The sequence below is a fragment of the Belonocnema kinseyi genome, chromosome 7 (assembly GCF_010883055.1).
Source record: "Belonocnema kinseyi isolate 2016_QV_RU_SX_M_011 chromosome 7, B_treatae_v1, whole genome shotgun sequence".
NCBI lineage: Eukaryota > Metazoa > Arthropoda > Insecta > Hymenoptera > Cynipidae > Belonocnema > Belonocnema kinseyi.
This window is the reverse complement of record NC_046663.1, coordinates 120,064,016-120,079,704: the sequence shown is the minus strand read 5'-3', so window position 1 is coordinate 120,079,704 and position 15,689 is coordinate 120,064,016. Positions and strand designations below refer to the sequence as shown.

General features: G+C 32.8%; 1 long non-coding RNA gene across 1 annotated transcript in view; it reads right to left on the bottom strand.

The window, feature by feature from the left end:
- Positions 1 to 14,715, bottom strand: part of LOC117175863 — a 95,171-nt gene extending 80,456 nt beyond the window's left edge. Inside the window, exons 1-2 of the long non-coding RNA XR_004467547.1 lie at positions 14,493 to 14,715; positions 8,189 to 8,239 (exon numbers count right to left, since the gene is read on the bottom strand). This is a non-coding gene — a long non-coding RNA (uncharacterized LOC117175863). The remainder of the gene's footprint in view (positions 1 to 8,188; positions 8,240 to 14,492) is intronic.
- Positions 14,716 to 15,689: the final 974 nt, after the last annotated feature.

Sequence of the window (15,689 nt, the reverse complement as noted above, 5' to 3'; positions counted from 1 at the left end):
CACTTTTCTCGAATCACGTAGTCTGGGGCCGTCCCATTCAACTTTTTAAATTAAACTGTTATCGATTCTGCTATGTGCAATAACAGAAATATTACAATTTTGATAAACTTCACTTTTTTTAGACAATGTTTAGCCTGTACACTTTCAAATTTACCGCCACATATAGCGCCTACTGCGCTATATATAACCTTAAATCACCACGTGGTTTCCAAATTACTACGAGATTCTATCATCAGGGAATGAAATTCTACTCCAATTTTCTTGCCAGAATTGGTTCACTTGATTTGACTTTTAAAGTTAACCGTGATCTTTACGATGAGCCTTAAAAGACAAAACAAGTTACCAATTTCTCACCTGAAGAAACATTTTTAACCGCCTTGTGGCCGCATTACCCGACCGGATCCCGGCCGGTATTGAAGCCGGGATCCAACCAGTTACCAAAAAATTTTGAACCCCATCAAATTCAGCTAGAAATATATACAAAAAACACTGCAACACATTTCTAGCCGATGTGATTGGTGTATTGAAATTTGTTTCAAAGTTTGAACTTGGCAATTTGTCAGCGGATGACCGAAAAATACAACTATAAAAATCAGGGACTAGGAGCGAAGCGTCGCTCGCCCTTTTCTCTTCTCGAGCCAAAGAGTCTCGGAAGGCATATCAACCTTCTCTCTACGCAGTCCTCGAGTAGAGTGACTTAACTTGGTGTCCCGAGTTTCGTTGTGGGGAGAATAGAAGTGATCTCGAGGAGTCTCCTATCGGGATGGTTTAGCAACTTGTGGCCAGCTGTGGTGCTCGACTCTGCTTACGCGAAGGAAAGGGAAACAGGGTGAACTGTATAAAATAATTTTAAAAAAAATTTAAATAACAATAATTAAAAAGAATGTATTTCTGATTGAGAAACATTGTTTAAAAATTGCACAGTTTTTAAACCAATTTCTTCATACATTTTTATACAATTATTGTTATTTAAAATTCAAGGTATAATTTTCATATAATTTAAACATTGATACAAAATTTCTTTGATAGAGATATTTTATCATTGTGTTTTTAATAAATAAAAATATTTATTTAATAAAAAACAACAATTTTTATGTTTCTATAACTCAGGAATTTCATAATTCGGACATTTTTAACGGCGATTTTATTATACAGGACTTTTACAGTGTCGAAAATTTGGTTTTTCGGGATTTTTCAGTCGTCTCATTTGACAGTATAAATTGAAATATTAAAAATATATACAAACACTGAACATCTGAAGAAAATGTGCCAAAATTTCCATACGCATTGATAACTAATTTAATTTTGAAACAATGTATCTTTAAAATTCTAGTTTTTATAAACAACTGGAGTGATACAAAAAAATAATTATTATTCTTATTCAATTAAATATTAACATGAATTAATATGCAGAAATCAAAAATACTAATAATTATGTAAGAATTAATTTAAAAAAATATTATTCATTTTATACAAGTAATATTTGAATAACTAATCATAGTAAATATTTAAGTTAAAATTAAAAATTAGAACGATTAAAATAAATAAGTATATTATACTATTCAGCTTGAAACGATGCAAAATAGAAATTTTTCAAATGTTTCTTTTTGATGATCTAATATTGTCTATTTTTAATCAGTAATTACTTTTTGCAATATATAATTTAGTTACAATTTTTAATGTAGATTATTGTTATAGAAAAATTAACTGACATTTATTTGTTAACTATTTCACTCTCATTCCCTAAAAGGATTGTTTATATCTACAAGTTTTGGCTATAATTGAATTATTTTTGAAATGTACATTAAAGTTATTATACCTTCTTGTACTTCTATTTAAAAAACCGAATAGTTAGGCCATTTACCACTGGGCCAGTGACGTACGTTGAAAAGAGAGCGCGTGACTCGGTAGTCATTTGGCAGCCCCGGCGACTGTGATTTGCATACGCTTGTAATTTTTATACAAGGGCCCACTCACAAAAAAGCCGGGACACGTGTCTAATTAATAAAAAGAGGCATTTCGGGTTCCGGTCGTGTACAAAACGTAGTTTTAGGCACGATTTGAAGCCGAAATATCTCTTTTTATCAAAACGAATCATCGTGAAAGCATTAAATCTATTACGTGTATAATTATGTTAGACATACTATCGATTGATGATAGTTTAATCAAAAAATTAGTGCTGCAGAGGAGGCATTTCCCTTGTACGTTCAAAAGTGTCGAACGAATGCCATCAGTATTTATGATATTGTCCTCAGCGAGGCGTCGTAGCTTTGGGGATAAGGCGTACGATTTTAAGCGAGCGGTGTGCGTGCGTTCGATTCTCGGCGATTGCGGATATATTAATAAAGTGCGTTTCACATTAGTAGTTATAGGTAATACGTCTTCCATAACCAAAGTCAACAATTCGTTTAGTTTAGAATAATGTATGGAGTATATAGTTAAGAATTGATGTCAATAAAAATACAAGAAACCGAGATGTTTAAAGAAGGTGTAAATTCTTTAGATTTAACTTCTGGAAAACAAATGTATTTTGCATCTGAATAATTATTTTCCGTCTTTGAATCTGCAATTTCTGCTAATAGATTATGGCAGTGTAGTATATAATTAAACTTTTCTATGGTTGCAACGATATCATCGTACTTCAGAATTGAGAGCATGATGCTATGATGCATGAGCATGATGCTAATTTCAAGTGTAGTTAACTTTATAACATTTTACTATTAGGTCTTTGACATCTTCAGTTAAGTATAATCAATTTTTTCATAATTTAATAATATTTTATTTGAATCAAGAAAATAAGTAACAATAGCATATTCTTTTAAACAGATTATATATGCATTTGACCGAGCGCGAAATCACCGTTTGATGCTTCAAACCAATATTTCATTGATTCAGAAGTATCTTTCTCTCAGCGTGGCTTTGAAAATATTTACTTCCGCGACCTATACTGTTGTTCTTGCGTTTTCCGGGCATTCTCTTGAGATAAACCTCACATTGTATCGAGAGGTTTTGTAAACAGTGAAGTCCATGCAAAATACTTTCTCCTGTGCTTCTAGGAAAATATACTTATCATTTATTATAAATCCCTTCGCAGCTCGTTAGATTTTCGTGTACTTCCTTTTTCAGTTCTGCACGTGAGAATTTACCGAAACGCCAGTATATCTAAATTTCACCACAACTTTCTGTAACGATTATACAGGCCAACATGGATTAGTTGTTGGGAAGTGGAGGGTCATTTCCGAAGTAATTTTTTACGTAAAATCTGAATCCGGGGTCAGAATTGGCCCTTCACGTCAGGATTTTAAGATATTCGAGGTTATGTACCCAAAAATGGCGTTTTTTGCTAACTTTTGAGGTTATTTGCAGAAGACACAACATTTTCTGAGATTTTTCCTTTAGTTGTATCATATAGTACTGTTCTTTCTCTTTAATTTGAGATTCGCAGAGTTCAATTACCATTTTTTTTAACAAGTTACGCCAATTTGAAATTACGAGATATGTCCCGGTAACAAGCGTTGAATTCAGAAAAATTAAGAATTTGTATTCCTATGAATACGCGATTTTTCCTCCGTCTAAAAATCCCCCTACGGGGACAGAAAAAGTGCAAATCCTATTCCTCGTAATCGACTTAGTAAAATTCAACGAAAGCATTTATTTAACCATTTTTGCAGTATTAAATCTTTTTATAAGTTATAAATTCGAAAAATATTCCAATTTATATTTATTTATATTTTAATAATTTATTTAAACGTCTTTAAAAATGCAACAAAGAAATCTATGCAAATGTGTGAAATTAAATAATTTCAACCCTAGAGAGGCAGAGTTGAATTGGTGAGAATTAAAATTTCAGAATTTACAATCCGCATGAAGGAATTAAAACAACTTATTACACATATTTTGTGAACTTATTAGAAGGAATTAAATCAAATCAAAATATGACCACTTCTGAGGAATAAAAAATATCTCTGTGAGGTGCGTTACCGGTACAATTAGAAGGAATTAAATATATTGAAAACACGTTCTCTTTTGGAGAATAGAAAACTGTGTGGCGGTCGCTATGGAAATAGAAGTGAATAAGTTTAGTAGGTATCTTATTCTCATTGTAACATTTTAGAGAGATGGAAAAATCGCACATTCAAAATAATAAAATAATCTTCACTTTTACGCTGAAATCTGAAAATATTAATTTTTCTCTATTCTACGCTTATTACCGGGGCATCAAATTACTTTGAGGCAGACATCAGCTACCCCGAACACCCCCAAGTACAAATTTTCAAGAGAAAACACCCAATAGAAAATGTCTGCCTCAAAGTATTTGAAGCAATTACTCAAGACATAATGGGACATATCGCGTAATTAAAAATTGGCGTAACTTGGCGAAGAAAAATGGTAATTGAACTCTGCGACTCTCAAATTAAAAAGAAAGAGCAATACTATATGATACAACTAAAGAAAAAATTCCAAAAAATGTTGTGTCTTCTGTACATAACTTCAAAAGTAGCCAAAAACGCAATTTTTTTGTGTACATAACCTCAAATATCTTTAAATGCTGACGTGATGGGCCAATTCTGACCCCGGATTCGGATTTTACGTAAAAAATTAGTTCGGAAATGACCCTCCACTTTCCAACAACTTACATGACCCCATTCTTTGCAGACCTGTTTTATTGACCAAATTTTACCCGTGTAGCCTAATAAAACATAAAGGAGAAGCGAGGGGTGTTAAGGTGCTCCCGAAAAAAGTTACGTTCTTTATACATAGAAAAATTAGTGAAGTGAAAACAATTATTTGTCATATTGAGAGCAAGGGGTGGCAAGGGGTCACAAGGGGTGGTGCTCTTATTTTTCGAAAAATCCTTAGTAGTGGAACCGCAATATGTTAAGGCCCTCGTACTTATTTTGGTGCCTCTCAAAATTTAGTTCATTTTTCAATTATTGATGTAGGACAATTTTTAGTGAAGATATTGCTTTCTTAAAGACTAGAAAAGTTTGCAGTAATTGGAAAATTACATTAACCTTACAAATTGTTTTTGATTTCTGGGTTTGATTCACATGTCAAATATTTAGAGAGAGATATGGTCAAAGTGGTATGTACTATATAAGGTGAGCAAGAGAGAGAAAGAGGTAGGTAGAGCTTTCGTGAATTGACAGGTCGCGTCGTAATTTTAGTATAAATATGGCTATTAAAAGTCGAAAAAGCGGAAAAGTGAGTGATTCGAAATGGTCAAGCCCAGAATGACAAGAATGACACTACATGTAAAAAGTAAAATCTGTTCTACAAAGTTGACCCCATTTAAACGCATGCGGCAGATTTAGTTCTTTTTTTTGTTAATTTTCCTATGCGCGGAGAACGCTTTTTGGTGCGAACGCTTTTTCCTTACCTTCCTCAATTTCCATTTGGAATGTTTTTGGGGGGATATATGATTATATAAATGTATGGTTCAAAGAAAATTATTGAATTATAATAATTTTATTTTATGAATTCATTTACATGTTATAGATACCAAATTTGAAGAGCAATTATAGGTTATACGCATGTTAAATTTGAATATTTTTTTCTAGTTATAACTCTTCACCGGTATTTAAAAAAACTAATCGCTTGTAATTTTCCCTGAAAACTAGGTCAAAAGTGGTCAACTTTAAGGGTCTATAACTTATAACCTAATTGGGGCTAGGTCATTGCCTTTTCTTTTGAATTACTCGAAAGTGCGTCTACTTTAATTAATATTTAAACCATTTTTCATAAAATGAACAGATTCTGAAGAGCTAAAAACTTCGGAATTTTAATTTTTAGCCTCTTTTTAAAACAAATTGTTTGTGTTTGAAGTTTCATAACTTAGAACCTATTAGAGATAGACGATTCTGTTTTACTTAAGATTTTCAGAATTTTGTCCAGTTTAATTTTGCTGTTGAATATTTTGCTCTAAAATAAAACAGGACGGACAGGTCTACGCGAAAAGAATTTTTCGAACTTCTTTACCAAATATTTTCGGGTCCCGCCTAGTGATGGCAGCAGTAATCTTGCGTTGTAGAACGTAAGCCCACAACGTAAATGGCAACGTGATATGGATAAGGCCAATTTTTCTTTATAAGTCATTTTTTCGGAAATTTTTAGAAGATAAAAGACACTCCTTGACAGGTATATTCCAACATTAATAAGAATTTTTTTATCCAAACGGTAATATTGTTATGGTATTACTTTAATTGATTTTTCTCTAAATATATCATTTTCATGAAAAAATGATACAATAATGAAAATATGCATCTCTGAGAGTGGACCAACTTTTGTTTAAAACTTTTTCTTGTAAAATCAATTTCAATAAATTTCACCTGAATTTCCCGCGACTTTGAAGCCGCCTAACAACACTTTTGCATCCAGGTAAGTGCCTGATAATGCGCAGGTGCGATTCCTAATGTCATCTTCTACATGTACACCAATTTTCAACCTTATGCGAATCGCGTTAGTTTACCGTCAAAATGGACATCTTCGCTAGGTCGCCACCGCTAAACGCATACACTCCGACCTGTAAGGCACCTATTTTTACGTTCCTCGTTATAAGACGAACATCTCAGGTGAAAATTGTTCTTATCCGTATCACGTTGCCATTTAAGTTGTGGGATTAGGGTCTATTAAGACGTGCATCTGGCCTTTCTAATCATGTGTGGATGTGCGTCGGTGTGTGAAAATATTTTGGACTGCACAATAGTATGTAAGTAAAAGTAGTACATGCAGTCTTTAATGTAATATTTACTAATCAATAATTGTAAAGGGTTTCTTGTAACCGTAACAGTATAAACTGCTCTTAATAAGAGTGTGGAAATGTCAAAATCACTTGGCATTTCGTAATAGTCTCAGTGAAATTAAGGTTAATTCAACGGTTATCCTTCAGTAAAATAAACCTCTATTCCCTCGTATTGCATACTGAACAACATGTAAAATTCACTGAACCGAGATTACAATAGTAGTGCAGTGGACATTACCAAAAGATCGGTACATGCTACCGATCCGATCGGTTTACCTAACTCGCCCTTAAAGTAGCAACGCAATCTATCCGCGCGGAGCAACGGTTGAATTTACGACGCAATCGGCAATGAAAGGATTGCATCACCTAAAAAACATTCCTTTTTGACATTTCTGTGACAGTCGTCACATCACTCCACATTCTCACTTAGCAAGAAAGGGGTTTTATAAAAATAGCACCATTTTGTATGGCACAACTTATTCACAGATCGCGTACACTTGAGAGATTATTTGAGCAAGACGTGTTTTTGTTCCCTGCCTGTTTCAGCTGACATATAGATATGATGTGAATGCTACAACTTTTTTGTTGTGTGCCGCGATGGCATGGTTGCGTATTCAGAAGTCGTTCCCGAGGCCACCACCCTCAGTTGCAAATGCATTTCAAAATTATTGTACAGATCGCAACTCGTGCACTAGTTTAGTGGTTAAGAGTGTTGACTCGCGTGCTTAGGTTTACGCGTTCGAATCGCCGCCATTGCGTGCGAAATTTTAATTGTATTATAAGCATTATAACTTACAAATAACGATTAATTATAAGTATATCCGAAAATATTTATAAGAAATAACCGTGCTCTTATTTATTAATTATTTTTTAGCAATACTTTTTCACAATTTATAGTAATGTCTTAACTGTAGTCTACGCCGATAACATAATTCAGATCTCTTTATATTATTCGTTAAAGTGACATGATAATTCGTAAATACAGCATCTAGGGACTGTACAGAATAAGAACTGGATCGGAAAAATCTACTGATCTGCAGGTCAGCACCACTTGAGAATCGGCACTAGTAACCATCATTGATAGTCATTCTTATTTGCCTATAATTGTAACGTTTACTGAACTGTCATGTTGTCCACATACGTACTAGGAAGATCGGTAGATTTAACTTGGTTTTCAGTGAAATGTAAGGTTCTTTTTTCTGCGTGTAATGTTAGCTTATTGATCTAAATAAAAAATCATAAATTTCTGTATTCTTTCTTCAGAATTACGTGTGTATATAAATAATGACATTTCAATAAACAATTGGAATTAAAATTTTGTTATTTAAGTTACTTTGAGTTGAAAAGAAACTGAGTTACAAAAATAATATGCACATAATCATAAATTCTGATGTCACGACATGCAAACATGTTTAGTGCTTTTATTATATAATCAAAGGTACGCACTTTATTAGAATAAAGCATGTATCTAATACCACTTTTAATTGAAGCCAGTCTCTGTAATAAAAAGAAGAATAAATATGTAATTATCTTTCATTTCACAGATTAAAAGAAAACTATAATTCTATATTACCAATATTTTGTACGAAAAGGACGATGCCCATAAATATTCCAATGAATGTATAAAAAAATAATAATGAAATTATTATTGTTAAAATATATAAGAATTTAGGTTTTATTTTGTCATGCCTCATTTGACAGCAGTTAGTTCAGGTAAGCTGGGACGTTTCTAATCAAAGGCTCATGTTGCTGACATAGGACATCTGCCATGGATAATGCCCATGCAAAATTTCGAAATTAATTTTTCGCCCAATAGCGTATGCAAGCATGTGAATAAATTTAACTTGTATTTCATTTGTAATTCAACATTTTAAAAATAGACTTGAACATTTAATGTAGGTATTTTAAATTAAACAAAAAGCAAGAATCGAAATTGCAAATGGCTTGGATGCTCTTTGGAGTTTGATTATATGTAAATATAAAATTTGATTCTTGATATGATGGATGCCATTGAATCAAGGTTACTTTTGCATATATTTACATTGATTAGCTCTGAAATTAATGCAGAGTATTGCCTTGTATTCGAAATAATATTGCTTCGTGAGAATCACCAATACGTAATTTCCTCTTGAAAAGCTGGGATCGTCAACTGAAAAAGAGTGCCAAGAATACGTTGCAATTTTGGCGATGATTGCGGAAGCTCTTGTGGGAAAACACACGCAGTCTAGCTCAACAAAAGTTGACAAAGAGGCACACGACAATGGCCTACCAAAGGACTAATCTATTGTTTATCTTTCAACCTGTAACCTACTTCTGGCTCCCGATTACTTTTTATACATTTTCCTGTCTCATCGTTATTTAAAAGAATGGAAATAATAATTTACTTGAAAAGTTTACTGCCTATATAATCCAGGTCATTTGTTTTTACTACTTCAGTTTTTTGCGTACTAATGAATTAAAGCTACCTAGAGAAAATCATTATATTTTTAAAATAATAAATTACTTTAAGACTTACCCTAGCGGACCGAAGGTACCGAATAGAGCCTCCACAAAGTACCCGTAAAGACTCCATTGGGTCCCCATTCGGTTCCTTTTTTAAAAAACTCGAAAAAACAGGAAAATCAACTTTTAAATTGTTGAAATTCAGATTCTACGTTAAAATTTCCTATAGAAGGTCACGGAATAATCGCAATAGTTTTTTTGCAACGGTAAAAAGTTTTAAAAAATATAAGACGTTTAACGCCTATTGAATCAACAATTTCAACAATTTAAAAGTTGATTTTGCTGTTTTTTCGAATTTTTTAAAAAGGAACCAAATGGGGACCCAATTGCGTCTCTACGGGTACTTTGTAGAGGCTTCATTCGATTCTTTCGGTCCGCCATGGTGGTTTTATTGAGATAATGATCATCTAAAGCAGGGATTAAGAACTACTTAAGGTTGGACGTTACATTAACAACACGCGATGTCAAGGTACGGCTGACTGATGGAGTAACAGCATTACTTTTAGATAATGAAGTCAAAAACCGAGGAATATTGGTCTCAAATATAAACTTCTTATGACATTTATCATTATTATTCTACATTCTGAAATTATACTATAATACTTTTAACTTGAAATTAATTAAAAGAGCTCATACGTTGTCAGCTTTTCTGCATGAATAGCGAATAGTTATTGCATAATGAGAAATAACTGAAAACTAAAATAAGAATGATATCTTCCTTTTAAAAACGAAGTAATTTATTTTTAACCACATTTTCCTGGAATTCATTAATTTTTTTGCAAGTTAGCAAGGAAACTCTGGAGCAATAGTACATATTCTTATTAACTGCAAATCTGAAAAATTCTATTATCTTATAGAATTTATAGAGTAACATCACAAAAAATCAATAAATATATATATATATGTTTCTGCTCAATTAATTGATTGAAAAGTAATTTTAAAAAAATATTTTGATTTTTTGATATATATATATATAATGATTTTTTTCACAAGAAAAAATATATAACTACTCTTTTTATCAAGACTCCTTTTCTTAAGTATTAAGTGCAGTAAACGTTGACATTTGTTTCACGGGCTATTACAAAGTCACGGTTATCCGGCTATTTCTTTTTTCGAAAATAAAAAATCCATATACAGTGAATTAATTATTGCAAGTGGTCAGCAGTAAAAAAAATTTCCTCAAAGTTCGTTCGTTACGCTCGTTGGGATTAAAATCGCATGTGACGCAGAACCCTTGTCTTTGCATACAACTTACAGTCCCAAATGTTTATAATTTTCTATTTTTAACAAATTATACTTATAGTCAATTGAAACTTTAAGATAAGTTGATATTCAAACTTAAGGGCATGTGATACTTCGTCGTGTGATCAATCGGGTACAGTTCCCCCGGCTTTTTCCCACAAAAATGCAAATTTTTAAAAACTGAATTCGGAGATGCTATACAATATAGTAAAGGACGTCCCCGGACTCTTTTTTGAGGGATAATAACAAAGAAAAATTATTGTGCTAAATAAAAATTTTATACATATGCATTATTTTGAGGTTACGTCGTTTTTCATCTCTGCCTTTCCGATAATTTAGACATTATTTATGAAACAAACTTTTTTATTTCCTGCAAACAAGGTAAGTTCCGGGAGATTAGTTACTATGTTTATTTGTAAGTCCAAAGTTTTCGGCCAAAAATATGGTCTAGTTTGGAAGTAACGCTCGAGTGAATTGTAACACACATAACCTCGAAGTATAAACGCAAGTTGTTAGAAATATCAACATTTTTTTTGATGAAAAAACACAAAAAAATTGTGCGGAGACGTCCGTTAGCATGTTCACTATCATTTCCTAGATTTTGAAGACAAAATATTTCTTATCCTAAGAAAAAAGCCGGGGGAATCTAACACTGAAAAATCGATACTAATTCCTAAGCGCCATGAAAATTATTCACATTTGGCTCAATTAGAACTTTTTTGAATTGACCTACAAAAAAAGTGTGTGGGGACGTCCGTTAGCATATTCGCTATCATTTCCCAAATTTTTAAGACAAAATATTTATTATTCTAGAAAAAAAGCCGGGGGAACCTAAAACTTGTAAAATCGACAATTTTCTAAGTATCACATGCCCTTAAAATGAAAACATACTCACAATCGCGATAAAGTGGGCCAATTATGCATACAAGCTGTGTATAAAATCTTTCTGGATTTTATAAATTTATGATAATTGCTATAACGCAGAAAAAAAAATTATTAATTTTACGCAAGTGCTATGTTAAAATTGTTGCAGCATAACTTTTCATGCACTGAAGAAAATTTCTGGTAAACCGTAAGTTTAGTTATAAAAAATATAGTTAATCCAACTGCTCTCTTATTTGTGTGTATATAACTAAATTCCTATCGTAAGTTTTACTATAGTTGAACCCTTTATGCTAACTGAGGAAATTATATTGGGGACTTAAAAAAATAAAATGTTTAGTTGGAATAGCCGTGTTCATTTTTACAACTTTTCTCACTAGCATTAACTAAGATTTGATTAAATCAATCAAATTCGTAGCTGATACAGCTGAGAAAGGTGGTAAAATCAAAAACACTAATTCAAACTCGCAACGCACTATAAGCAGACCGCACGCTTATGGCGGAGATGGTGGAAAACGGCTAACAATCGAGGTCACCTGTCCTCGGATTATCATGTATTCCCAGATGAGAGCGCTACATGTGGCAAATTCAGGAATTATGATTCTTACATTAGCAGACGAAAATTTAGTTACACATTTTCTCTGAAGGGGCGCTCTCAACTGGGAATAAATTTTCGTTTTGGAGAAAATCCTAGGACAGACGATCGCGAACTGGCGCCAGGTGAAATGCATTGCATGGGGTCTCCTGGTAGCACTTCGTCTTCCAAATACTCACTAATCCTTGGCTGTTGTCGAGTTGTGATTGCAGATCAGCAGATTGCATGCAGAAAGTTCGTAGGAGTGAAAGAGATAGATAGCAGAAAATACAGTTCCCATCTCTTTCACTCTTGGGGACTTTCTGCAAGCAATCTGCTGATCTGCAATCGTGTCACAAGCGCCCTATGAACTGAATTATAAGTCCATAAGGTTCGTGTAAAGAAGACGATGGAGAAGGGGGTTAACCTGATCCGGAAGTTAGAGAGGATACGCAAAAAATGGAGGATTTTTGCGACCAAAAAAAGTAATAGATTGCAGTCCCGCTATAGAAGCCATTTCAGGGCTACCCTTTATATCCTTCCTACAATCTCGGGACTCGCCAAACAATAAACCACCAAGGCCGTCTGAATCCTTTCTTTTGGATTTTCTTATTAAACTTTTTGTTTCATTTCTGCTATTTTAGTTTTATAATGTCAAAATGAACGTGAAAACGTTTGTGCTCGAAAATAAAATATGATAAATGTACTAAATTTTAAGTATGTATGTAAATATATCAGAGTGGCCATTTTATTAGAAGAAAAAATTCCCGGCTAGTTCCCGGCAATTACGTGACGATAGCAGCTAGGTTTGGTCCAATACTGGTACCCAGTGTTGGGGCAACAATGACAGCCAAGCATCGGCAATATTTTTTCCGAATATGGGCCAATGTTGGGCCGTATATGACTTCGAACTTGGGTAAAATTGAAGGGTTTATGTAGTTAGCAAAAAAAAATTAAGTGTTTTACTAATAGGAAAGCAGCTGAATAAACTATTTCAATATGTAGGTAAATCATACATAAATGTAGACAAGTCTTACAGGATTTTCTGTAAACATTATAGAAGTCATAGTATTCTACCTGAAATTTGAATTCAGATTGTTGCATTTTTAGCATTTTGTTTATTACAACGAACCTATGTGCCTATCGGAAGAAAATGTGGTTAAAAAGTGTACATTGTAAAAAAATATTTGTGTGAAATTACAAAGTTTCGGAAAATTGCATACAGTATCATTGTAAATATCACACACTTCACTATGCGATTTTACAAAAGTGTGTGAAATTACATCCTCTAGCGATGTAAATAAAAGGACCCTCGAACAGCAGTGTAATATTAAACACTTGATAAAAGTAAAATTACACATTCCGTCGTACGAACTTTACATTCAGAAGGGAAAATTTAGTCGCAGCATTTAAAAATACCATGCAACGGTAACTCCTTAAATTTTTATAACTCTTTTTATTTAAAATTAAAAAAAAAACTGTATCATCTATTTTTTTAACTACTTTAAATATTACATTTACAAAATTGGCTAATTTCCATCAAACTTACTTTTCAAGTCTAAAAAATCTTCTGAAATCATGGTAAAAAAATGATTTTCAAATTCAAAAACTGTAATTTTTAACTAAATAATAAAATTTCGAGAAGTTTATACTGTAAATTTTGCTCTAGTTAAACATATGGATGTAAACTCGCTTTTAATTAAATATTTTGGTCGGCACATTTGTACAAATTTGAATAAAACCGTTTGAATGAACTTGGAAAAAGTTAGATTTGTCAAAAATCTTAAACAAGTTTGTATATAAAAAAAATAGGAACTTCGTTCACGTCGTTTCTTTTATTAATAAACAAGTTAGATAACACAGAACGGGTAATTTTACAAAACGTACTTTTTTGCATCGTTTCGCGTTCATCTTTCCCCTTCATCACCTGAAGCGGGCAGTTTAGGTGAATTTTGCGGGTACCTCTAATGTCGAATTTATGAGAAGATTCGTGATCTTTTTGACATATTGTGACATATTGCAAAGCATATTTTAGAAATAATAAACTTTTTTACTTTTTCAAACGTTCATAAATTCTATCGTTTAACAAAAGTAAAATGGTTGTGATTATTTATTTTTAATCTTCGTACCTTATATACTTTATTCCATGTTTTTAGATTACAAGTTTCTATACCTAATTTTTTTTTATTTTGATGTTCCACAAAAATGTAATTTTGTGAATCGTCAAATATTTTTGATTTATTGCACAGAAAAAAATTGGAGAACTTTATGACACTGACATTTGGTGTAATTGCAGAAACAGTGAACTCCATCCCTTAATAATGATTCTTGCGGTCGGTGGTTGTCCTGGATTTCCGGTCGCAGATCTGACAACCCTGACCAAGATAATGTTCGATCTACAGCAACTCGAGTGTGACGTCGTAAATGAGTAGGTGAGGAAAGGGGAGGGAAAAATTTGATTATAGTTGATGGCGCGAAAGTTTGGAAAAAAGTGAGGTAATAAGAAAACGTGCACCTAATTGTTCGAATATGATTTTGTTTATTACTTACGTCGAAAATCGTACGGTGCTCCAGCATCTAGAAACAGTGTTATGAACTGCCTTCATCGTCAGAAACTCAGTCCTATTTAAAGCTTCGACGGTGATTCCGCCGAAAATAACACAAAGGGATCATGAGAGAGTGTGCGCATGATTCGCATGAAGAAGTCGAATAAGAGGAAGAGGTAGTGGATACTTGGGGTAGGGGTAAAAACTCAAAGAACGACGCAATTGTGGCGTCGACGAGACAACGAGACTCCCGAGCATTTGGGAGTTGCACTTGGTGCGACGTTTGAGTCTACGTATTGACAAATTCTCAAAACGGATAGTTTTTATAGAGTTTTGGGAGATTATCTAGGGTTTAGAGGAAGTTTTCAATCTAGTTTATTAATTCAAGTTACCATAACACATTTTTTACTGGCCATTCTACATTTTTTAAACTATTACTTTATAACTCGATATTCAGCACTTTCTTTCATCTGCAATCACGTGGATCCTGTGTCATTCATTCACAACCGTCCGGTAAATGAATTTATTTGTACCATTCATTTGTACGATTCAAGAGAATGCATGAGTACAAAATGTAAAGTTTAAAGTAAAGAATATGAATTACTAAGTATTAAGTTCGACGTACAAGCACAATGAAGTACTAAGTATCAAGTATGGGATAATAAGTACAAAGCATTAGGGAGTACAAAATATAAAGTAAAAAGTTCTAAGTAACAAATATGAAGTGCGAAATTATGCAGTGTGGAGTAAAAAGTATTATGTATTAAGCACAAACTAAAAATAAGAAGTAGCCATTCACAAAATATGTGAAACTCATTTTGAATGCCTTCTTTATATAAACTTATCTCTTACTTCATTCAAAATTGTTAACACTCAGAGAAATTTCCTCTTGTGCCAAAAGAATCCTGTTTGAGGCAAATAGAATTTTCGCTCAAATTTAAGGTTAAGAGGATTCTCACTTATCTCAAAAAAAACTTTTTGCAGCAAAAAATTATCATTTTGCTACATACTTCATCTACTTTTGCATCTAAATAATTATGTTTGTGGAAAAGTTGTGTAAAAAGTGGGATGGCAGTTTCTTACTTCTTCAATATAGAAGTTACAAATGTGCATTTAGAAAATCGTTTACAATGACTTTTACTTCGTTTTTTAATATTCCTTTTGCCAACTAACTACCCAGGAATAATTAAAGAACACAAGA